General features: G+C 32.5%; 1 long non-coding RNA gene across 1 annotated transcript in view; it reads right to left on the reverse strand.

The window, feature by feature from the left end:
• LOC143195204 (uncharacterized) overlaps positions 1-13,892 on the reverse strand; it is a 68,787-nt gene that overhangs the window by 53,774 nt on the left and 1,121 nt on the right. The window lies entirely within an intron of this gene.

The following is a 13,892-nucleotide window of genomic DNA, read 5'->3' on the forward strand; positions in this document are numbered from 1 at the left end:
CTAACCTAAATATAAATAATTTAAAATAATTTAACAATAAAATCATAAATATTTATTTGTTGTACTAAATTAATGTGAATAATTCATTGTTATTTTAAGTAATTTTAGTAGAAGAACATAAATAAATAATTTTTTTGCAAAAACAATTAGAAGCTTAAATAATTAAGCTTCTAATCAAGCTTCTAATCGATTTTTACATTTCATAATTTATATACTAATATATCATAATATACACCACTACATATATAAATTGCTATTTAATAATATATATCATTTTGTATATTTTTCTTGAAAATCTTACTTTTTTTTAATTATATATATTATTTGAATTATATAATAAAGAAGGAGTTTCATATCTGTCAATTAATTAGTAGAAATAGGTATCGACATGATGCCAAATATTGTTTTGATAATTTAAATGAATACGTTAGCCGGCTTGGTGGAGTAGTGGTAAAGGCGATAGGATGGTCCTCCTACTGTTGCGATAGCCGTGGGTTCGAATCCTGCTGGGGCATGGTCGTAAATTTAAGTGTGTGATCGTTTAAAATTTGTGATTGCTCTAGGCAAGAGTGTCAAATCTGACAAGGAAAATGATCCCAGCCACGCCAGTAACCAGGCTGGGTAAGACCGGATGTCTTCTGGGATGATTTCTAAAGTTGGTCACTCGCCAGTCTGTAGGCTTAATGCTGAGGACCGAGGTTCGGAGTCCACGTTAAACTGTAGGTTCAGTCCAGATAAACCCATAGTTGGTAATAAAAGGAGACTTTAAAATATAATTTTAAAAAAATAATACGTTGTAACTGCTCCTCAAATTACCATTCATTTATTTTGAAATGTATATTTTAAAATTGTATTAATTAATAATATAAAATTTAAGTTTTATCATCTTAATAGCCATAATCGGCATATCCCAGAAATGTTATAGTATTCTATATATTCCCTTCGTATATATGGTTTTGTTACTTGTATATTATAATAATAATTTCAGTAAAATGCTACTCCAGTTTGTTATTAAAAGAATGCCACTACGTAGAAAGTATACTAGAATAAAATATCTGAATTCAAAAACAAAAAATTAATTCATTATGATTATTAAGTAAGATGTAACATTAAAGGTATACTTAACAATAAGGTATATTTTCTCTTTGGCAAAATTGTTTTCCCCTTTTTCAGGTTTTGATACATACTATTTTATATTATTATCAGGCACAACACAGTTATCTTTCATACAATCTAGTGCTGAAATTTGAAACACTATAATAGACAATAAATTGAAATATAACATACTTAAAACAAAACAAAAACAACTAAAAATGTACGCACATCCTATACGATTTGCCTTTTAATATAATTAACAGGTCAATTGAAAAGTCCCCAACCTGACACATAGATGACGCTACTAGAATTAAATCCATACGTTTTTTGTTAGCTCTAACCCTCAAAAAATGCGTTTATAAATTTGAAACAGCTGTCGGATCATTAGTTTGTGAATTATAGTATTTTGAGTGAAGCAACTTTTGTTATTATGAAAAAAATGGCTAAAAAGGAATTTCGCTTGTTGATAAAATATTGCTTTATTAAGAGAAAAAATACAGTTTAAGCAAAAACTTGGCTTGGTGCCGAATTTCCGTACACTATCCGGGGAAAATCAACCATCAACGATTGGTATGCCAAGTTTAGACGTGGTGAAATGAGCACCGAAGACGGTGAACGCAGTAGACGCCCAAAAGAGGTTATTACCGACGAAAACATTCAAAAAATTCACAAAATGATTTTGAATGACCGCAAATTGAAATTGAATGAAATAGCAGACACTCCAAAGATATCAACTGAACGTGTACTTTATATCGTTCACGAATATTTGGCTATGAGAAAGCTCTGTGCCGCGCGAGCTCACTTTAGACCAAAAACAGCGACGAGTTGATGACTTGGAGTAGTGTTTGAAGATAATTAAGCGTAATAAACCCGAGTTTTTGCGTCGATATGTGACAATAAATGAAACATGGCTCAATCACTCCACTCCGAAGTCCAATCGGCAGTCATCCGAGTGGATTGCACATAATGAACCCTCTTCAAAGCGTGGGAAAACGCAACAGATGGCTGGCAAGTTTATGGCGTCTGTATTTTGGGATGCGTATGGAGTAACTTTTATTGACTACCTTGAAAAAGGAAGGATCAACAGCTACTGTTACATAGCGTTATTGGACCATTGGAAGAACAAAATGGCGTTTGTAGAAAAAGAAAGTGCTGTTTCACCAAGACAATGCATCGTGTCACAAGTCAGTGAAAACGATGGCAAGAATACATGAATTGGACTTCGAATGGTTTCTCATCCATCGTATTCTCCAGATCAGGCCCCCAGCGATTATTTTCTGTTCTTAGATCTCAAAAGAATGCTGGTTGGGAAGAAATTTTCGTTTAATGAAGAGGTGATCGCCGAAATTGAGGCCTATTTTGAAGCAAAGGTATCGTATACAAATTGTACTACACAAATGGTATCGAAATGTTGGAGGGCCGCTATAATCAGTGTATCAACCTTGAAGGGAATTATGTTGAAAAAAAAATTTGCCAAAAAAGCCAAAAAAGTGCATTTTACTATGGTAGGCCGGGGACTTTTCAATTGACCTGTTAACCTTTAATTAAAAAACATTCAAGGCCTATTTTCATTATTAAATAATGATATAATAATAAAGGAAAAGAAAATTGTACAGACATCTAACAAGAAATCTATCGGAAGGTGGAAACTAATCCTAAATAAAATTACACCGAGCGTTTATTTAATTTTGTGATAATTCAATAAAAAGCGGAATAAATAAAAACATAAAAAGAAGTATTCATTTCAAAGCTATAATTTTCGTTTGCGCGACAGCTGATATCCAGACGTAATAAATACCAATTTTTTATTTTAATTTTAGAGTTCATTTGGTTATAGTAGGTGTTTTATTATGTAGGTTTAAAATATTTTCAGATTTTATCGAAAATAGAAATAGCCTTCCCGAAAAGTTCGTCGCGTTCTACTAACTCCAGAAACCGGTGGATATTTAAAAATAGACAGAGGGCAAAGGAATCAATAATGCAAACAATGTTAATGATAAAATTAGAGCTGCGTTCTTGTTTTTATAGTGGTAGTAAACACGCCAAGGCAGCATAAATCATTTTCATTATATTGTTATAATATGTAACATGTATTTTATTATTTTATAGTTATACCGGGCTTATAATTAATATTAAAGGATGTACAACAGAACAACAGACAGGCTGCAATTGCAATGTGTCATTTTGTCAAGGTGTGAACAGAACATTTTTCAGTGTGTTGATTATGTCTGAATTCGAACCAAGTATATCGCAATGGCGGGATGTTTTACTCTTTTTACTTCAATTTCAACAACTTTGGAGCTCATATTGCAAAACCAATGAAAACATACTTGGAAACTGAAAACGAAACTGTCTGAGCAGCGCTTCACTATTTAAATAAATTTTGAATAAAAGACATTATATCGAAAAGTAACAATAAAGCTTATTCTAAGTGTTTTAAGCTGGAGAACCTGGACAAGCTGATTATTTTTCTACTACTACTAGAAATGCAATAGTGTGCATGCTCGTTTAAATTTTTTGTATCTTGTTTCCTTATCACCGTAATGGTTGAGCGGCCATTGTATTGAATTCATATAATAGGTCAATTAAAAAGTCCCCGGCCTGACACATAGATGGCGCTACTAGAATTAAACCCATATGATTTCTAGTTATCCCTAACCATCAAAAAATGCGTATACAAATTTGACAGCTATCGGATCATTAGTTTGTGAGTTATAGCATTTTGAGTGAACCATTTTGTTATTGTGAAAAAAGTGGATAAAAAGTAATTTCGCGTGTTCATAAAATATTACTTTTTGAATTTTCCCTTCAATACAGTTGAAGCAAAAACTTGGTTTGATGCCGAATTTCCGGACACTGCCCGAGGAAAATCAACCATCAAGGATTGGTATGCTAAGTTTAGTTGTGGTGAAATGAGCACCGAAGACGGTGAACGCAATAAACGCCTAAAAGAGGTTGTTACCGTCGATAACATTAAGAAAAGTCAACAAAATGATTTTGAATGACCGTAAATTGAAATAGCAGATACTCTATTAGCAAGATATCAACTGAACGTGTACATCATATCATTCACGAATATGTAGGTATAAGAAAGGTGAGTGTCGCGCGAGCTCACTTTTGACCAAAAACAACGACAAAACAGCTGACAAAATTATGACATCAGTATTTTGGGATGCGCATAGAATAATTTTCACCGACTACCTTGAAAAAGGAAAGACTATCAATAGCGCCTATTACATAGCGTTATTGGACCGTTTGAAGGACGAAATCGCCGAAAACGACCGCATTTTAAGAAAAAGAATATGCTTCTTCACCAAGATAATGCACTGTGTCACAAGTCAGTGAAAACTGTGACCAATATTGGGCTTCAAATTGTTTCCTCATTCACCGTATTCTCTAGATCGGCCCCCCAGCGATTATTTCCTGTTCTCAGATCTCAAAAGAATCCTCGCTGGGAAGAAAGTTTGTGTGTGTCTAATAGTTTAGATAAAGCCGTCATACTTTCAAATTTGCAATGTATATTAAAATAATCATTAATTCTGATGAACTATGATACATATAAGCAAAAAATACCTGCATAAAAAAATACATATAAGCAAAAAAAGCAAAAAAAATGATTCGACTGAATGTATTGGTCTATTGGCGAGAGAGCAAAACATGCAGACTTAGAAAACAACACGTAGTTAAAGCCAAAGAATTTTAAGATTTTTAAGCGAAACCAAATATATTTTACACGACATATGTTTCACTTTCTGTTGACAGTTATAGCAGGAAATACCAGATAATTGAATAATACATATTTTCATAAAGATTTGTAGTAGGAAGCCGTTACATGATATCTAAAAATAACAAGCTATCGTGAGATAAATTTTCATCTCATTTACGCAAATTTACTCAATTAAATGCAGCACTGAAAACAGGACTCGCCAGTACAGAGACCACTACTGCGAATGCGCGACTGATCTAAATAAATTTAAAACAGTCTTAAAATTGTTTTCGATCAGAATATAGTTTGGTATAAATTATACCAGTCGAAGTTTGAGTGGTATTATAATATGTGAGGCAAAAGTCCCGCTACTATTTTGGATTTCATAAAAAGTTTATATGGTCCTTACATTTTTTTTTCGATATAATTGAAAAATTATATCGGCTAAATGGTGATCACGATTCGCCATGCAACTTTCGGCTCTTTTTAAGGCATTTTTCATGACATCCTGCAATATCTTTATTCAATTTCGTGACCAATATTATTTTTAAGATGTTGAATCGTTTGGAGCTTATTCACATAAACTTTTGATTTTAGAAAACCTCATAAGGAAAAGTCTGGTGCTGTTAAATCCAGAGATCTGGCTGGCCATGCTAAATCGTCACTTCGCGAAATTAATCCTCGTGGAAAAACATTATTTAATAATTGAATTGTTGAACGAGCTGTATGTGTGTTCGCTCCATCAGCTGAAACCATATGTCCTCTAGACCTTGCTCTTCGATGTCAGGTACAAGAAAATTTCTAGACCACTGATATCTCCGGCATGAATACCACACCATACAGTTGTTTTAGTGAATGCAATGATGTTTCATGAATTACTTGATGATTCCGTGTTCCCCAAAACCGACTGTTCTGTTTATTGACGTGCCCACTAAGATGAAAATGGGCTTCATCGCAATTCAATTTCACCAGACAACCTTAGGATTGCATTACTCTATTCAACTAATTGAATTTTGTACGGGAATATTTCCAAATCAGTTTTCAATAATCGCATTAAACTGCGTGCAGAACTGTGTAACTGGGAACCTCGTCTCCGAATTGATGGTTCTGGAGACTCTGCGATACTATCGCGCCAGATCTTCAGCGTTACGAGACGTCCGTTGTCTTCCAGAACGAGGCACGTCTACTGTTGTACCGTACTATAGAAAATTCGCATGTAAACGATAAATTGTGGTTTTGTGAGGCACTGGACGATTAGGATATTTTTTATGCAATTTTGATTGATGATGATTGAGTGGTAATAATTGAACGATTATTTTAAATAAATGTTGTCACTATTTCTGCCCTCTCTTGTGGCGTTTATTTATCCATAACAAAATTTGGACGTCTACACAACAAAATGGTTAAAGCAAAACTGACCTAAACGTCACATAACAAAGTTGGCGCGCTCTTAAATTTGTGGCGGGATTTTTGCCCCACCTATCATTTGCATATAATATTTTAATGTAAATATAAGACCGGTTCAAAAATAATACATCTTATACTTGGTAATGTAGTTTTAGGGTTTTAAATGTTATTCAGCAGCTACCTGTTAAGTTAACAATATTTTTGTGTAATCTATAACAACGTAATATTTGTTTCACACATTGCCACACATTACCAGCCTTTGACGCAGCCTTTGACACTTTAAAGCTTGTGTACCCGTCATGTAAACTTATAGATTACGCATCATGTTCATGCAAAATTTTAAACAAACTACCATCTGATATTTTTAAGACAATTGTTCTGTTGCGATACAATTTATAGTTACTGAAATATACTAGAAAAGATTCTTATATGCAAGTCAATGAGAGGGGATCTCTTATACTATTGTTAAATGGTCAGAAGACATTGGATCAATAATGTAACAAGAAAAATGGAAGTAACTTAATGTTTTTTTAAAAGACCATTCCACTCTATACTGTGTACTTCCATATTTTTTGGAATCCAAACATTGCATCTGATTATAATATAATAAGAATCAAATAAAATATAAAGGATTATAATAAATATAAAAAGGGCAACTTTTAATGATCTTGATTTTATATAATTAATCATTTTGTAGACACTAAATTGTTTTTCAAAACAAATATTGGTTCGAGTTTTGCAGAGGTTTTATAAAAATGTATTTAGTAAAACTAGTATACAACTAACAATTAAATGTAATCTGACTCAACCTACTAATAAGCAACTACAACTAAGTTACTTTCGACTGAATCGTTTAGAGTTCAAGCATTTGCAAGATCAGAAGGTTGAGACGTCTAATGACATAGCATATTTAGAAGTCTGCATGCTTCCGTATTGATGTGTTACTGGAGTCTTCTTTGATGGGAATTAGCAAATCTTCTAATAGTGTCCGTAACCATATTAATATCAAGGTCGCGACGGAGGTCACAAACGCGTACATACCAAGGCGCATTCACAATACACCGCAGCATCTTATTATGGAACCTTTGAATCACTTGGACACTGGAGTCATTGGCGCAGCCCCACAGCTGAATTCCATAGCTCCTCACCGGTCTCAGTATCTGTTAATATACAATAAATTTTTTTGTAGCTCGGAGTTTCGGCGAAGCAACCAATACATTGTCTTAAACTCGATGTTGAATTCATCGCATTTCCTTTTTATATGCTCCTTCCATGTGAACTTTGTATCCAGGGTCATGCCAACGTATTTTGCTGTGCTGGCATATACAATTGTTTGTTTCTTTGTTGTAACGAAATATTGATTGTTTCTGTCTTGTAATGAAAATAAACTATATGGTCGTAGATTTTGTGGATGTATTATTACATTGCCACGAAATATCGATAAAAAAATGATAGAATACATAATTATAAACAGCAAAACAGCAATCATCAATTTGTCCTTATTACGGTTTATCGAATTGTTCCTTGCTATTTCTCAAGTAATCATCTCCGAAATATCTGCAAATTTATTTAGAAAAAACTTTCCGCTTATTGGAATTAAAATAAGTGTTAGATCGATCATAAAAAATGTTTCTTAAAAATGTTGTTGGTAAATGGACTTGCTGGTAATCGATTTTGTAATAGTTCTCATATGTCCAGGGGTTCACATTCGAGTTGATTTCTTGAATGTTATTAGCTTATATAATGCATGAGATATTCTAGAACGGTATTCTAGACCTTCTATAATTTTATTTTATTCATCCTTAAGATCTAGAACTCTGTTGTTAATTTTGGTCAGTATAAAGTCAAAAAACCATAGCCGTGATTACCTTTAACATAGATTAAAAAAACAGAACATGCATTACTGCACAAGCATTACTGCCAATAAATATTAATATATTGGAAAATACAATTCCGCTTTCTATCCAAAAATTTATATAAAAAATATAACGTATGCAAATATAACCTAAGAGTTTTGCACCAGACAAAATAAAAAAAGATTCAGTTTCAGGGAGCCACGGTAGGTATAGCCCCTTAACCATAATTATTTTAATTTATATACAGTTAATATTCCTAATATAAAATTCCCAAATTAGAATATTACAATTATAAACTTATAAGGTACAAAATTATGAGATACAATTCTGTTACTAAAGTAAATATAGAATCTTCAAGTTTCTTGGCATGCCATTAATAATGTCAAGGTTTAAACCAACTGATAATAATTAGACATGACTAGGAAGCTGATGTCTGAACAAATAAACATTTATATATCCAGCTGTAGGAAGCAGCAACAAGATACATAAACTGATAAACATTAATACATATCAAATAATTTAATAATCATTGATAAAAATATATTTGAAGTTATGTAACCTTAAAGATCTTTCGATCACATATAAGTAAATTTGAACCCTAAATATTGAACTATATTAAGAACACAGAATTTAGAAAACTGTATTACTGTATAGCTGTAGCGCTGTATGGCTGTAGCGAGGTTATTTGCTGTGTTCACCAAGTATCTCTATTTATCTATTTGCAAAATAATAATGGGAACTGATTAATGAGAACAATATATTATATTGAAGAATTTATGGTAGAAAAAAGGATAAATAAACGCAAATAATCTAAAAAAAAATTAAACAGTATATAAATCAAATTAGATATTGCCGAACGTTTATTTTGCTAGTTTTTAATTGTGCACCATCCAAAAATTGATATCAGTTTGTGAAAGACCGCCATATCATTTAGACCATTTACTAATTTTGTTCCCCCTGAATACATCAGGATTTCGAATGAGAAGGCTCAACTCAGATTAATTCAATATATGCCACTTTATTCTTTTACACTGTCTTAATTTTATCCTTGCAACTCATAAATTTGAAGTGAAAGTTTTTATGGAATAAGCCAAACAGCATTTTTCTAGCAGAATTGTAGGAATCCACTGTTTCACTGTTCCTTTTTTATTGACGATTCTGCTTCCATAGGTATGTATACTTGCAGGTGCTTGTGAAACCACAGCCACAAAAAATTCATTCAACGTCTTTTCATTTTCAAATTCTCTAGTAATATAAATGAAGATAAGTGCACTATGCACTATTACATGATTTAAAGAAATATAAAGAAGTGTTAGATTATAAGTCATAATGCTGAAATTAAAAAATTAAAAAGTAGAAATTGCGACTCAAATACTATCAAATTATCATTACAGCAAAATTATCACCATTCATAAACTTCGAACAGCGAGATTAGTTATATTTTGGCAATTAATAAGCGCCTCAATATCGTAAAACAAGTTTCAACAACTGTATAGATGTTGTATATAGGACATGTGACTTATATCTCTAAAACTACAAGTAATCGGTGATTTTTGAATTTTAGAATATAGATAAAATATATGAAAATGAGACCATTATGCAAACCTAATATAAACCATAACCAAATATACAATAAAATTCTCTGACTCATAGAATGATAAGAGACGTGATGATGATATCTTAGTCAAGTCTAAAATATAGACCAGTTTGTCCACATGTAGGACTGTAAGTGTTTATATTTTAATATATAAAATATTACAGGGTATTGGATAATTCATTCACAAAAAAGAATCATATCGTGTCATAACGAAACTCTCCGTGAATAGTAAAGTCGAGAATTCATTCTGGAAAATAACTAAACATCTTAAATTATAACATATTCTATTAGAAAGCACCATGGGAGATGGGCCCAAAAGGATTTTAAAAAAGCAAACATATTTGCAAAACATCTGGACCAGTCGAAACCAAGAGAATATTGTTCTCAATTCCGATAACTGTTCTAAAAAAATTGCAATGGTTACTTAGATTAGTTAGTTCTGGAAGAAATTAAGTACCACTTAACTTAAAAGAAGCATCAGGCTGATGACCTTGTTACGAAAAACATTCTTAAAACACTTCAAAGAAAGACCTTGGTTAGTTAAGCTATGCGCCAGAGGCATGGAATACTGCTGAATTGGTATCATTATGACGAGAGCAAAACCTGATAAAAGTTGAAGTTGAATGAAAGAAAGAAAATGAAGTTGAAGAAAATGAAGTTGAATGATATCGCTCTATTCCTTTATTGCTATTTATGGCTATACTCTTGGAGAAATTGTTTGTGAAGCTTAGTTTTAACTGTTTGTTAATAGGTTAAGTAAGATTAAAGTTGATTATTAGCTGAATGCAAGTTTTAATAAATAAATTTAAAAAATATATATTTCCGGCCATAGTAAATAATTTAGTAAGTCAATGAAAACTAACATCAGTAACATCTGTGCTAAATCATAAAAAATTATTTAATCCCGTAATGAAAACAAGCACAAAGATAATAAATAGGTCTTTCACATTCATCATAGTGCAATGTCCATTATAAAACTCTATTTATACACAAGTGCAATACAAATACAACTTTGTTTACGACGTTATCACACCACATAATCATAACAATGTCGTAATGTAGACCTTATTGTTCCTATAGATTTTAGTCACGGCATTAAATAGGGATTTTTGGTGAGTAGGTTAACTAAAACATAGAAATAAGTATTTTAGGCTACAGTTAACATATATACTCATAATATATCTTACTTTTAACAAATGAAAGTCTGTTAACTCTTGAGAGAGGCCCTCTGATAGTTTGTGGAAAATATATGAGATGCTGATTTCGTATCTTGATAGATATGCTGTGCACAACCAAAATAAAACTTTCTTGTATAAAGTTTGAATTATCTTGTCTCTAGTAATAATTGTAGTGATTTAATACAAATAATGGTACTCTATACGCCTTCCTCTAATTTAAAATATACATTATCTGATGCTCTTTCTGCTAAAATTCGGGATTCTAACCCGGGACGTTCTTGCCAGCGAGAGTAACATCTAATCATATATCTACATTACCAACCCTAGCGTCAACTAATTTTAAAATGAACGATATCATAGTGTGTAATAATATGTTACAGTGAAACATATTTAATCGTTCCTTAAACAAATTAAAAATGTAATCTAATAGTGCCTTTGATAGATTTACTGGCCATTTAAAAACATTACTCTCTACCAGTTATGTCGTAAACCCACCCACTCATTTATATATGTTTATAAATAACAATAGTTTGTTTATAAGATAGTTATTGGATTAAGATCCAACAATCATTCTGCAGTTTCATGCCAAAGATTAACAACTCATACTATATTATCGTGAATAATTAGCGGCAGTGTAGAGGCAGTAAAATGTTAGCGTTGGTAAAGGTCCGTATACTAACTATATAACAGGTCAATTGAAAAGTATCCGACCTGACACATAGATGGCGCTACTAGAATTAAATCCATATATTTTAGAGCAATAATTTGTGAATTATAAAATTTTGGAAAAAATGGAAAAAATGGAAAAAAATACAGCTAAGGAAAAACTTGGCTTGATGCTAAGTTCCCAGACACTGCCCCAGGAAAATCAACCATTAAAGATTGGTATGCTATGTTAAGTTTAGATGTGGTGAAATGAGCACCGAAGACGGTGAACGCAGCGGACGCCCAAAAAAGGTTGTTACCAACGAAAACATTTAAAAAATCCACAAAATGATTTTAAATTACCGTAAATTGAAATTGAAAGAAATAACAGACTCTCTAAAGATATCAACTGAACGTGTACATCATATCGTTTACGAATATTTGGGTATGAGAAAGCTTCGTGCAAAGTGGGTGCCGCGCGAGCTCACTTTTGACCAAAAACAACGACGAGTTGATGATTCGGAGCAGTGTTTGAAGATGATCAAGCGTAATAAACCTGAGTTTTTGCGTCGATCTGTGATAATAGATGAAACTTGGCTCCATCATTTCACTCCGAAGTCCAATCGACAGTCATCCGAGTGGAATGCACACGATGAATCCGCTCGAAAGCGTGGGAAAACGCAACAGTCGGCTGGCAAGGTTATGGCGTCTATATTTTGGGATGCGCATGGAATAATTTTCACTGACTACTTTGAAAACGGAAGGACCATCAACAGCAACTATTACATAGCGTTATGGGACCGTTTTAAGGACAAAATCACCGAAAAACGACCGCATTTGAAGGAAAAGAAAGTGTTGATTCACCAAGACATAGCACCTTGTCACAAGTCAGTGAAAACGATAGCAAAAATCCATCCATCCACCGTATTCTCCAGATCTGGCCACCAGCGACTATTTCCTGTTCTCAGATCTCAAAAGAATTCTCGCTGGTCGAAATTTTCGTCGAATGAAGAGGTGATCGCCGAAACTGAGGCCTATTTTGAAGCAAAGGACAAATCGTACTACAAAAATGGTATCGAAAAGTTGGAGGGTCGCTATAATCAGTGTATCACCCTTGAAGGGAATTATGTCGAATAAAAAAAAAACTGATTTTGCCAAAGCTTTTCAATTGACCTGTTAGCTGGTATGTTTGAAAATGTATCTCTAAAACAATATGCGCGAAACCAGAACTTATACATGATAAAATTAAACATATGTAGAGCAAAAACAACATTCTCAACATGTAAAATAACTTTCACTCATCGAGATCTCAATCCGATGGAAGATCGCTGATTGTGATAATAAACAGAGAAATATCAAGAGCTAGTTTGATCTTTAAAAGCTTAGGAAAGTGGATGTCTGAGTATTTTAGATTGGAAAATCTAACAAACTAAGTTACATATACGTGTTTTGTTCTAGCCCACTGTAAGATCACAAGAAACTCAATAAAAAGTCTAATCCCGAACATCAAACAAGAATTATATATATCAGGTACATAGTCTTTTGAACATAAGACAAAGTCGTTGACAAGAAATAAGTAGCTAGCGTAAGAAAATTGCTTGAAAGGCTTACAAGGAGAATGCAGTCTGCATCCTGAGAAAATGTGATCTGCACCATCTGTAACAAAGCATAAACATCATCCTACGCTTAACCACTTAGTGCTAGATACCATTGCACCCTTAAAAATGAGAAGAATCATCATCTCTTCATTTCTTAAAAATGATGATTGATTTTTTTTTAATTTGAGTTATTTAAATGCCTTACGTAACGAAGAGAGAAAATACACATGCATATTTTAATTCAACGTTGTGTTATCTCCTATACTTAACACTTAGGATTATTAGATACTAGCGTTGGGAACTGTCGACTGAAAACAGTCGAAACAGTAGATTGCAAAACAGTTAAATTTCCATTTTCAGTCAAATGCACGGTTCAACTGCTTTTTTCAATTCATGTCAGACGAAGATGTACGAACCCTTTCCTGTATAAATTGTGAAAGAGGAAAGGATGGAGGGAATTGCTTGGAGCAGTTAATCTTTTATGTGTTTATATGTTTCAACGGTAGTAGAAAAAAAATTCATGACATAATTTAAAATGATTCCATTATAACTACCAGAGCTTTTTTAAATAAAGTAAATGCTTTATTTATTATTGAACGGAAATATTAACAATGATTCAGAGAGAGTAATCGAAATACTACCTATTATTTCCATAAAAACAATCAAAAGTATTTTTACTTTTTATCATTCACGATTTTAATCTTTTTACCCTATTACATTAACAATCTTGAAAAATATCGCTCCAAAATGGTGCTCTATTAATATATAATATGTTCAAATCATACTACATAGTACATCATATTACATATA

Source organism: Rhynchophorus ferrugineus, unplaced genomic scaffold (genome assembly GCF_030347505.1).
Source record: "Rhynchophorus ferrugineus isolate W39M unplaced genomic scaffold, kcgeb_rfMv2 rfM4, whole genome shotgun sequence".
NCBI lineage: Eukaryota > Metazoa > Arthropoda > Insecta > Coleoptera > Curculionidae > Rhynchophorus > Rhynchophorus ferrugineus.